We start from the raw sequence: 12,538 nt of genomic DNA, 5'->3' as shown, positions 1-12,538 counted from the left end.
GAGCACTTCTTAGCTTACACCTTAGAGAATGAGGATTTTTAGGCAAATTGACCTTTTATAAGAGTTTGGCCCATTCATACATGGACGCCCATAGTGGCCGATCGTTGCAAAAGTACTGTAAAAATAAGATAAGTGGTGCACCTCTCATCGGCGATCACCTACACACCTATTGGATCGACAAGCCCGGTCCATGACTCAATCAAATAAACAAGATTTGATGAATGGAACAAGACCTTCAGACTCCTTTGACTAACATGCTAGGGTGAAGAAGTGAACTCCTCCCTTTCCTTGGTGTGGCTCCCTTGTCAGCCGATGTAGTTATGTCCCGTTATAGTTGTCATGGCTCATCACGAGCATGAAAGAATATTGTATAATATAATCCACTCACATTTGTGAGTTTTGCCAAAAAAAGAAAAGGGATGACCATTCTTAGGTTTTGGTTATATTTTGGAATGTTTTCTCATATGATGGTGAATAGCGAGTAGAAAAGTTCTTAAGGAAAAAACCTATGGGGTGTCTTTTAGCACTTGGCTAAGCAATATGAAATGTGACTTACATATGGATGAAAAAAATACACACTTGTAACATTTTACATAAAGTTTATAGGGTGGATGATCTTGTAGGGGCAAGCACTGGCCCGGAGTCAAGGTGGGAGATAGTTGTAAGGAATATATGCCGCCCCCCTTGGCCGCATAAGATGAAGGTGTTCATATGGAAGGTTCTATGGGGAGCCATGCCAATTGGGATGAAGGTGTTAATTAGGGGGATTGTATCGGATATATGTCCACAATGCAGATTGGCTAGTGAAGACCTTACTCATCTATTCAAGGAGTGTCTGGTGATTTGTGGCTTAGCTTTGGTAAAATCTGCAAATGGGTCTAGAAAACTTGGAAAATAGGATTATTCAAGAACATTGACCTTTTTTTGGGAGCGAATGTGTTTAAGATTCAAACACTTCTCATCATCACGCAAATTGTGAGAAATTACTATTTTCATCAAGTCTGGAAGGCAAGGAACATTCATATATTTGAGAGCACATTGGAAACAACTAAGTTTACAAAGATTATCCAAGAAATAAGGGAGGCAATCATTGACAACAGGAGACAGATTAACTCAGATGAGTGGAATAAGGCCTTAGACATCGCTGTGATTGACTCTCTTGTGTAAACACATGACCTCATCTCTTGCCATGGGGTGGCTCCCCCTTCAACCGATATAATCATGACCATGGAAAACTGTCATGGCTCGGCACGGGCACAACACGAACTTGCTATTTTCTTCCTTTATTAAATATAACTTACGCACTAGTAGGTCTTCCCAATTTCGGAAAAAGGAAAAATCCTTGTATTAGTTCAGGTTGGTTGAGGTACAATTTTAAATGTCTTTGATGATGACTTTTAGAATGTGTATCACTAAGGACTTGGAAGGTCAAGCTTGGTTTATGGGGAGTATAAACAAATGCTTTCCATGTTTGACTAGCATGCGGTATTTGTTGTCACAGTGATTGAAGCCTCTCTCTCTCTCTCTCTCTCTCTCTCTCTCTCTCTCTCTCTCTCTCTCTCTCTGGGTGAGGACTGCCCTTGGGGAGGCTTTGAGCCATAGCCCCACCCCCTTAACAAGCGTGACTTAGTCCATAGATTTCCGCCCCCGATTGTGTATTCCACCCTCGACTCTATTCTCTCCTTGCAAATGTGTACTCGAATGTGATTGACTCTACTATTCAGCCCTTTTTCACCCCTCGACCAAAATTGCCCTTTGGGGCACTCCTCGAGCAACAACCATGGCCACCTGGGCCTCATCCCGAAGCAAGCCAACCTTTTCCAGGGTCGTGGAAACACCCCCCAAAATGGACAGCATCAGTAACATCCGCTCTCAGAATGAAATCAAAAGACTCCGCAAGGAGAACGACGAACTGAAACAAAGGCTCATCGCCATCGAGAGCCGGCTTACTGTAGTGGAGAATCGCAAGAAGGAGGAAATGGAACAGATGGAAACAAAGTTCAACAAAACAAAGGAAGAAGTAGCAACCACCCTCACAAAGGTGGTTAAAAATCAAGTACAGGAGGTCATCCTCCACAAGGTTGAAGACCGTGTGGCATCCACGCTATGCAAACAACAACGACAAGAGGATATCGCCCTCAATGTTTGCATCGACAGGCTCTCAAGTGATTGGAAAGGGGAGGGAGACCTCAAATTCCACGAGGCCTTTGCCCGTATCCAAACAACAACCCACATGATACACTGGGACCCAACAACAATCACCTCCTTACACACGAATATCGCACCAGCCATGCGATCCTCACTTTCAAAACCAAGGCGGACCAAATCAAACTCCTTGAGCAATCCAGGCTTCTCAAGGACACTAAAATCTGGTTTACAGAAGACGTAAACAGAAGAAGGTAGAACTAGAAAAGGTACAAGAAGCACGCAGAACAGGAAAATTGGTAGTTTATAGATAGGATTAGCAATCAATCTCAAACCTCCTTGAATTCTGCAATAGTGAAATGGTATTATTTCACGTTTAGAAATTTTAACTTTTGAATGTACATTGTGATTATATAATGCAAATACTTTCAATGTTATGCCATAGTTATGTATCAAAAAAATTAAAAGGTGCCCTTAATTCAAAGATTCCACTCAAAAACAAGAAAAAAAAAGCGCTAATCTATAGCACATAATGACAAGCAATGAGGATGTACATAGATTTGCAACAATATTACCTAAGAAAGATGAATACAACATTGCACGCGAGCGAGCGAGCGAGCGAGAGAGAGCGAGAGCGAGCGAGAGAGAGAGAGAGAGAGAGAGAGAGAGAGAGAGAGAGAGAGACACTAAAGAGAACTTAGAAGAAAACGCTAAAAAAAAATGAAAGAGCAAAAAACACCTATTTATATGGACACTAGAGGTCTTTTGACTTTCCATCTTCATTTGTCTTTTGACTTTCCATCTTTATCTGTTTTTTCATTTCCTAAACTCACCCTTCACTTATGCACTTGATATGTTTTGAAAGATATCTTCTGAGATTGGGAAGACCAAATGTATCATTGATATTATTTAACATTTTATTCAATTCAAGGCTACATAAGTGGTTCATATTTGAAGGAATTCTCAAACTATAACATATACCAATTGTTTTGAATACGAAGTATTGTAAATAATATCATATTGTCATTATGATAAAGGATTGTGAAATTGATTCATCATGGTGATTTGCGTGATTAGGATAAATGAAAATGTGAGCAACATCTTCATAGTAGGTTGGCATCTTTCTAAGACGTTTGAATTGCCAAAAGCTTCACTTACATGTCCTGCAAAGTTCATTGTGTAGGGATGCTTCACGGGATCCTCTCTCTCTCTCTCTCTCTCTCTCTCTCTCTCTCTCTCTCTCACACACACACACACACACACACACACACACCAAATTTATTGTTTTAGAATGCCAGTGTGAGCCTTCACCTTGCTGTTTGTGAAGATATTATGGGCTTGGTTTCAATCAATAACATACACTATGTCATTGATTAATTTGTTTGATTGATTAAGATTTCGCAAAATTATTTTTTATTTATTTTTTGCAAAACTCACAATTGTGAGTGGATAGTATTAAGAACATCAGAAATATACACCAGCCTCGAGCTCAGACCGAGCCTTGAGGGTCAAAGGATTACAAGTTTCTGCTTTGACAGAGAAACCACAACTACTCCTAGGCTTTACTTATTACAAGGTGTCATCATGACATGTATTGTTCTAGACCAGTCCTCTGAGGCTTGTTTGCCTCTGATCCTGTGGATTGTCACTTTGCTCTCTTGTATGATTTCACAAAATCTTGCCACAGCCAGATCCCCCTCAAACACGTGGCGGTTCCTTGCTTGCCAAATATCGTGAAAGAAGTAGTACCTGATTATTTGAGTGCAGACAAGAAGAGCAGGGCTTCCCAACCTGTTACTACCAAAGAACATATCGGTCTTGATTGGCTGGCATCCCATGAAAAGGTGGACTAGGTCTTCACTAGCTATTCTGCACCCCGAGCTTACTAGTTTACAGGGTGATGAAAGAGCTTGATAAGGTGGTGATGCCAATTTGTGAATCCAACTTTGAATGGGCCACTTGGAGATGGCCCGGGAGTAGCCTCTTTTGGAAACCACATTCTAAAGGCTTTTACCAAAATTAAGTAATTTCTTACCATTAGTATAGTTTATGATCTCTCTTTTATCTTGAGGCATGTTGGGTGTTGTGTGGAGAGAGAGAGAGAGAGAGAGAGAGAGAGAGAGAGAGAGAGAATTATTTGCATTGCATAAAGATTTTATATTCGCACATGTTACAATTTTATATTTTGTTGATATCTCAAATCTTGAGGCTTCAATTAATGTTTGATAAGGAATAAAAAAAGAAACCCATTTTGATCTTATTTAATTATCTTGTAAGGCTTTGGCCTCTCAACCTACGTTGTGGGTTCAATTCCCCCGTTGGGTCACCTCTAGAGGGACACCTTGTGCTCACTTGTTGTTCACTTTGCTAGGGCTCTTGCCCTTGGACACTCGAGTGCATCCTCCTCTTGCGGTGAGTCACCCGAGGAGGAGGTTCTTAGCTAGTTGCTACGAGTTCTCTCCGTTGTTCCCGCACATGGTGCATCAATTAGGTGGCCACGGTGATGTGTACGTGTGGCTCTTGCCTGATGGTTCGCGACCCTTGCCCGACCATGTTTCATGGCTATGGCTAATATTTGGAAGGGATAAGCACCTCCTATCGTGGGCCCCTCATCTATAAGTTTCACGGTAAGACAAGGGATCAATGGCTAGATCTAATCGGCCGTTGATCCATCTCAATGCGGGAAAAAAAATAGGGACTCCTGCATTGCCTGTGACTCTCAAACCCACGACGTCCCACTCCACAAACCCGTGCCCTATCCACCTGCGCTTACGTGCGTTGTTGTGCCTACGGCGATCCTGGAGATATAAAACCTTGCCCCCTCCCCTGCTGCGTCGATCCGACGGTCCAAATCGTTCGTGCTACTGATAAGGATCCCCTGTCGTTTATCCCGTGTCTCTCACCCCGTGCCACTTATAAATGATAAGGCTGATTTTTTGTGCCTGTATCAGCCTCTTTCATAGAGACAAATGCCTGCAATGTGGAGATGTAGGTGATACCATATGGAGAGAGTCCCACATCGTCATCTTGTGTACATACATATGCCTTCAAGATGCACGCGTATGTGATTGCATCTGGAAAGAGTCCCTTGCTTCAGATCCGTTGGAAACAGCCAAGATCTTTCTCTCCGTGCTCCTGTTTCGTGTGTCTTGCAATCAATGCACTCCAAGAGGCAGCATCAGGGATATGAAGATCCTCAAGAACGTTTTGTGCTTTCTTAAGTGCACCACATTCAGCATACGTATCGACCAAGGCATTGCTAAGAACGACAATGTTTTGAAACAATCCTTGCTGAAGTGTCCCACATTTGGCATGCATATCCACCAAGACAGTGCCTAGCACGCCATCTCTTTTCGAGAGAAATTTTCATAGAGCCACATGCCTGCAAGATGCAATTGTAGGTGATAGCATCAGGCGAAAGGTTGGAGAAAGGCCCCCGCTTTTCATGTGCTAAAAAAAGTCCAGACCTTGCTAGCCCGGTCATTATTGGGTATACCCTACAATCAATGCGTTCCAATAGACGACATCCCGCACAGGAGCATGCCATCTCTTGAAGAGAGCCTCTTGAATAGAGACACATGCCTGCAAGATGCACACATAGGTGATAGCATCTAGAGAAGGTCCTCGCTTCGCACCTATTCAAAACAGCCCGTAGCTTCCTGGCTTGGCTATTGTCGGGCATATCTTGCAACAATGCATTTCAAAAGACAACATCCCGCACAGGATCACCACATTTGGCGTACATATCAACCAAGGCATTGCCAAGAACAACATTTTTTTTGCAGCCCATGATTAACAACATTAGAGTGAATATTGTCACGTGGGTTAACGAGAGGGCAGCATTGGGTTTTTGCCTTCTACGCTAACGAAGTAATAATATGCGTCCGTCGAAGGTGATAGGGTGTCCGTGAGGGTTAACATGCCCCCCTTCCTGATGTAGATTCCATCCTTGGAAGCTATTGAGATGAATCCCGTTTGTCGAGGTGGAAGAGCATCCAAGATTGAATATCCTTTTCCTTCTTCAATTACTGCAAACTCAACCAAAATTGGCACAGTAACTGCATTCTCATATACAATTAAAAAGCATATGTAGTTGTAGGCAAACAAATTGATTGGTAACAAAATATTAAACAATTTGTCAGCAATAAACATTAAACTGTAATATAATCAAATTCATAAACAACTATAAAAGTCAAAAACCAAACAAGTCTGGGGTTGCTAATATAACGATCGAAAGGCACTAAAGGTCAACTATTAATACCATGGGCAAACTTCTCAATTTTCTTTGGTCAATTAAGTTGTTTAATCCGAGAGCCAAGTATTTCATGTCCGAGGGCTGACTAGAGGCTATACCTAGAGGACCTTGTAGCTAGGCTACGGTAAAATAAATTGCTCATGAAATTATCGCCTGACTTATTTCCTGAAGTCTTCTCACATTGATTCAATTTTGATGTGTGTGCTTATTTTGTATACCTTGGGTTTTTTGCTTTTCAAGAAAAAGCACCCACACTGGGAACCTCTAGGGCTCTAGTACCATAGGCAATACATGTGAGTGAAGCAGTCTCATACACTTGCACGCACAGTGTCCATTCACTTTGTTTGTGATCATAGCATTTTCTCATTAAGAAAGGAAGGCTCTCCCTTCCATAAGAACAAAAGGAACCTTGAGCACAGTTCAGAGCACTCATCTTGAGCAAAGCGCAAACAATCATTCCGCTGCACCTTACATTGGTATCAGAGCTTTGGAAGTGCTCTGTATTACTCAAGGAAAGAACCACAAGAACCACATGATTTTTTTGTTTGTTGAGGTCCCACGAACCCAAGTTTACTTGGGCGTGTCGATTCCTAATCGTGTTTTGCTGAAGAGTGACAGGGATCCCAAGAAAGAAGAGCTTGTCCAGCCTCCCCTTGTGTCTCTTTTCACTCATTGAGAGCGGACCGTGCACTTAGCGGCCGGCCAATCGATGTGAGGTGGAAAAAAGCAACCTTGGTGTGAGTGCAAGGCCGCCAAGGGGTGCGCATGCAGAAAAGATTAGAACTCGGATGAAGAGAAGATCCTTCTCAAACGCGATTTGCAAGCGAAAGAAAACCTCAAGAACCTCAAGATCCTCAAGAACCCAAGAACCCAAGAACCGAAGACCCTCAAGCACCCAAGTTCCTCGTGAACTTAAGAACCCAAGACCCCCAAGAACCCAAGTTCCTCGTGAACTTAAGAACCCAAGACCCCAAGAACCACAAGAACCCACGACTTCAGTGGATGGTCATCACTCGAAGCGGAATGGATACTTCGCTTGGAGGTGATGAGCATGAAAGAGGCGAAGAAGAATTTTCCCCACCGGGAGGTTTTTCCGACCCTCCCCCTTCACCATCTACGACACCGATTGCACTAAATCCTATGGAGGCTTTCTACAAGAGGATGATGGACAAGAAGTTAGAAGAGAATAGCAGCCATAGAGCACCAATACCAAGAACGAATGGCAACCATAGCGCGTGCGAGCAAGCGAGCCTGCTTGGAAGCCAAAGCAAGACAAGAAGAATATGACCGCGAGACCAAAGCAAGAATGCAAGAGATGTTGCGATTCTTTTCTCAAATGCAAGTACAGATTCAACAGGATCAAGAAAAGGAGACTCTCTCCATCTCGTCCTCTCCAAAGAATGACACACAAGATTTGCATGATTGTGTAAAGCATGCTGATGATTTGATTGACAATGATTTGCATGATGATTTGAATGATAATGATAAGCATGATGATTTGGATGCCAATGATTTGCATAATGATTTGGATGACAATGACAAGCATGATGATTTGCATGATCAAGATGTGATTTCTCACAAGCATGATGAGTTGCATAAAGATGATGTGATTGTTGACAAGGATGATGTGTTAGTGGATGCTTTTTCTAGCAAAGCTAATCTCGTTGTAGATTCGATCAATCAAGAAGAACCGATCTTGGCTTTCGAGTCGAGGTCCAAAGAACCCCCACAGGACGATTCAATCAGTCAGGAAGAACAGATCTCGGCTCTCGAGCCTAGGTTTCAAGAACCTTCACAGGAAGTATTATTTGTTCGCATGATTGATACGCACGCATTGTTCGAGTGTTTCATTCGTGATCGTTTCCTGTATTTTAGTCAGCATCTTTATGTGATCCCTTTTCCTAGGCATGACATATTGTATGTTGCATAGTTACAGGGGACGGGCCCTAGGGCCGGGGACGGCCGTAACCGGGCCGGGGACGGCCAGGGACGCCTTGGGATGGTTGGAAGAGGTTCCCGACGGGCGGGTCGCAGGGGGACGGGGACCGATCGGACGGGGACGGAGTGAACGACCGGGAACGGCAATTTTCATTAAACGGATATTTGTAGCCCAACTGCCATATTTTGGGGGGGCTTGGCCCTTGGGAGGCTATAAAAGCCCCCTTGGGCCTCTTAATACTTATTCCCTGAAGGCTCAAGCTCTCCTCTCTAGTCATAGCCTCATTGCTCAAGGCTCAAGCATGACTACGCGCCGTGGCCCTTGTGCTCTACACGCAACCCTTGAGTCTCCACTCTCTCCCTCTTCTACCCACTTTGAAGCTCTCCTCTACGCTCTCTCCACACAAGATCTCCTCTAACTCCTCTAACTTCTAAGCTCTACTCTCTCAAGTCTCTCCACCATCATGTCATCTCAAGCCAACTCCACTTCTCAAGCCGGTTCTTCTCGAAGGAGGCCCGCTGTGCAAACTTGGTCATGGTGGGATGAAGTCGACTTTAGCACGCATGGCAAAGGTGGCGATGCAAGACCATGGACATGCAAGCTATGCCCATACAAGAGAACGGGTGGTTCAAACAAAGTGCGAGCCCATCTTCTTCATGAACCCGGTCACGAGGTGAAGTTTTGCCCTCATGTAGCTCCCGAGAAGAGGTTGGATCTTCTTGAGAAGCTCACGGTGTATGAGGTTGCGGAAGCGGCCAAGAGGGGCCGTTTTGTTGCCGTTGATCCCTCCGCCATGGCGACACCGCGAGAGCAAAGGGAAGACAACCTTGACGAATCTCTTGAAGCTTCAAGAGCCATGCATCTACACCGTCCTCTTCTGTTCCGCATCGCCAAAGCACTCTCAACAAAAATTGGAAATCTAAATTGAAGGAAGAGGTGGATAGGTCGGTTGCCCGATTCTTCTTCCACGACCACATTACCTTCCATGCTTCGCGGTGAGTTTCCCTTGGCATATGCACACTGCAATCTTCCATTTTGTATTCATAATGGGTTATAACTTCTCAACTCTAGACTCTCCATACTAACACAACATGCTCTATTTTGTGTGGATAGGTTTCCATACTTTCAAACCATGGTTACGAAAATAGGGGAATATGGCTTCTCTTATGTGCCACCTTCATCAGAGAGGCTTCGCACCACCCTCCTTGACAAAGAGAAGCTTGCCGTGGAGCAAGCGGCCCAAGCAACAAAGGATTTGTGGGAGACCAATGGCGTCTCTCTCCTTGTAGATGGATGGAGCGACACCCGCAAGCCGTCCATCCACGGGGTGGTGGCTTACTCTCGGGGGGAGATGTACTTTGTGAAGTCACATGATGCATCCGATAGTGGAAAGGCTACCGAGATGCTTGCTGTGGAGTGGACAAGCACCATAGAGATCACCGGCCCGGAGAATGTCCTTTGTATGGTTGCAGATGGAGAGGTGTCAAATAGGGCAGACGGAGCTATCATTGAGGGCATGTATCCCAACATCCATGTCACATTTTGCATGGCGCATTGCCTCAATAACCTCCTCAAGGACATAGGGAACTTGTCATGGATTTCACCCACCATTGGTGACGCCTCTCGAATTGTCTCCTTTGTGCTCAACCATCAAAAAGTGCGCTATGAATTCTCAAAGAGGAGCCACTTGTCCTTGCTCAAATATTCAGAGACAAGATTTGCATTCAATTGGCTTATGCTAGGCCGCTTGTCTACATGTGGCGGAGCCTTAAGGGGCCTCTTTCTCAATGATGAGTTCCAGGCCATGCCGGAGTCTACATCAGCAATAGGATTGAAATGCCGAGAATGGGCCAACGACGCCGCTTGGTGGGAGGAGGTGAAGACTCTTGACGCCATGGTCAAGCCTATTCTACACCTACTTCGAGTGGTGGATGGCTTGCAACCATGCATTGGCAAAGTCTACAAAGCCATGGATCGGATGATAGAGGCACTTGAGAAGCTTATGCCTGACTCTGTTCAGTATGCGGAGATTCATGGCTTGTGTGAGTCGAGGTGGAATGGATACTAATCTCCACTTCATGCGGCAGCTTATGTGCTTGACCCTGAGTTTCAAGGAAGGCGTCAAGAGACCGACAAGGTGGTGAGCAAAGGATGGTGGCTTGCATTAGAGCGCCTTGAGCCTAGCAGTGACATTAGGCGCAAGATTAGAGACGAGCTACTTAACTACAGGCAAAAGAAGGGCTCCTATGGATGTGTAGATGCACAGCTTGATCGCAACAAGATTGGCTCGGTTTTTTTGTGGGAGGACTATGGAGGAGATGGCCCACATTTGCAGCGCTTGGTTGTTCGTGTCCTTAGCCAAGCATGTACCACTAGTTGCTTGGAGCAACTATGGAGTGTGTACAGCTGAATTGCCTCTAAGAAGAGGAATCGCCTTGGGGTTCAGAGGGCTAATGATTTGGTGTTTGTGAGCGCTAACTTGCACATGCTTGCCAAGAGCATCACACACAAGGCAGATCCCTTCACTGAGTGGGAGATGACACAAGAGAATCCATTTATGGCCGATACTCTTTTGGAGGAGCTAGAGGAGGACTTCTAGCCTCAATGTGAGCCTCCCGAGCTCTCATACGTCGCTGACGACCTCGACTACGACGACGATATGGAGATTCAACAGGCGAGCACTTCTTGAGTTTGATGATCATTGATCACTCGACTCTCGAGTCTAGACTCTTGAGTCTACGACTCTACCTACTACATAGCCCTTTGTACTTTTTGTTATCCTTGAGGCCTCAGGCTTGTCTTAAGTCCTTTAGGCTTTTTGACTCTTGAGCCCTTGTGGCATGCACTTCTCATTTTGTATCCATCGATCGTCGATGTTTTATTAGCACATTTCCGCCTATATGACTCGTGTTCTTTGGTCTATTTAGTGTAAATTTATGGTCAAAGTGATGCTCTATGTGTGTGGCATGTGTGTAGGTCAAAAAATGCCAAAAAAACACTCTTTTTTTTTTTGCCGTTCCGACCCCCGTCCCTGTTTCCTGACTTTTGCCGTCTCGTCCCCGTTCCCGACCCCGTTCCTGACTCCAACCCGCTGTCCCATGTAACTATGGTATGTTGAGCACGTTTCTCTCATGGATGAGCACGAATGTATGCGGATTTTTCATGAAAAGCTGAAAAGTATGTATGTAAGGAAGTCACATTCCAGGTCTCTTCCTTGGCATGACATAGTTTCCGAACGAGCACATGAAAGTGTGAGCACCAAGCATGGGCATTTCCATTATGAATTGCCAAAGTAGATTGCTTTAGATCATAAGAGAAAGATTCGATCTCATTGTTTGCATCTGTTTGATGAATGGGTTGTCACTCCGTCGCTATGTTTATCTACTTGCATACACAGTCTTTAGCGAAGACGAGATTTTTTCCACTCGCTTTACATGGAATAGGTATGTTCATGGTTTTGTGTTGGGGATGGTTTCAGGAATTTTCAACCATGGAGATTCTTGAAGAAGGAAGAAGCATGATTCTAGACGCAGTTGAAGCATCGAAGGAGCCACAGAAGACTTTGTGTCGCTTTCGGCGCGGCCCAAAGAAGAAGTCATTGTAGACCTTTATGAAGTTCAAGTACCGCACGACCCACACATCAGAGTGGGCCGACGAAGAGTCCCTTCCAGGATTCCGGATGCTATTGGCAATCTCTCTCGACGCCATACAGTTCAGTACCAGTACCTCACTTTGAAAAGGAGGGGATGTCACATGACACATCCAACCCTATGTGTCCGTGGACAAGCTACAACATGATGAGGGTTCAATCAGTCCAGTCAGTCTAGATTAGAAGTGATCTGGCACTTTTGTGAGTCTATTCGTAGACCGTGCATGCCCAGTCGCTTAGTATAGATGCATATCCTCTAGTGCACACAGTATGATCATCAGTATACCCATCAAAATTAGTATTCCCATCAGAATCCATTAGAATCAGTTAGGGAATTTTTCCAGTGCATTTAGCCTATTTTCCCTATTTTTGGTATTTTTCACTTATTATTTTAAAGTGACTTCCCAATAAAAGTAGGTAGGGCAATTTTGATAAGTTAATATATAAGCAAACCCAAGTTAGCACTCTTGGGCAGATGAGCAAGGAGCACAACAGGCCCCCAAGCAGCAGGTGTTCCCCGTCTCTCAACAAGACCCTCTCCAAGCCTCCC

The 12,538-nt window shown here is 44.5% G+C and overlaps 1 pseudogene; it reads left to right on the top strand.

Annotated features, from left to right (window-relative positions):
• Window positions 1-8,802: 8,802 nt before the first annotated feature.
• On the top strand, window positions 8,803-11,028 carry LOC147423232 (uncharacterized; annotated as a pseudogene).
• Window positions 11,029-12,538: the final 1,510 nt, after the last annotated feature.

This window comes from Adiantum capillus-veneris, chromosome 26, assembly GCF_014529385.1.
Source record: "Adiantum capillus-veneris isolate H3 chromosome 26, ASM1452938v2, whole genome shotgun sequence".
NCBI lineage: Eukaryota > Viridiplantae > Streptophyta > Polypodiopsida > Polypodiales > Pteridaceae > Adiantum > Adiantum capillus-veneris.
The sequence above is the reverse complement of the archived record's forward strand: the minus strand, read 5'-3'. Positions and strand labels throughout refer to the sequence as shown.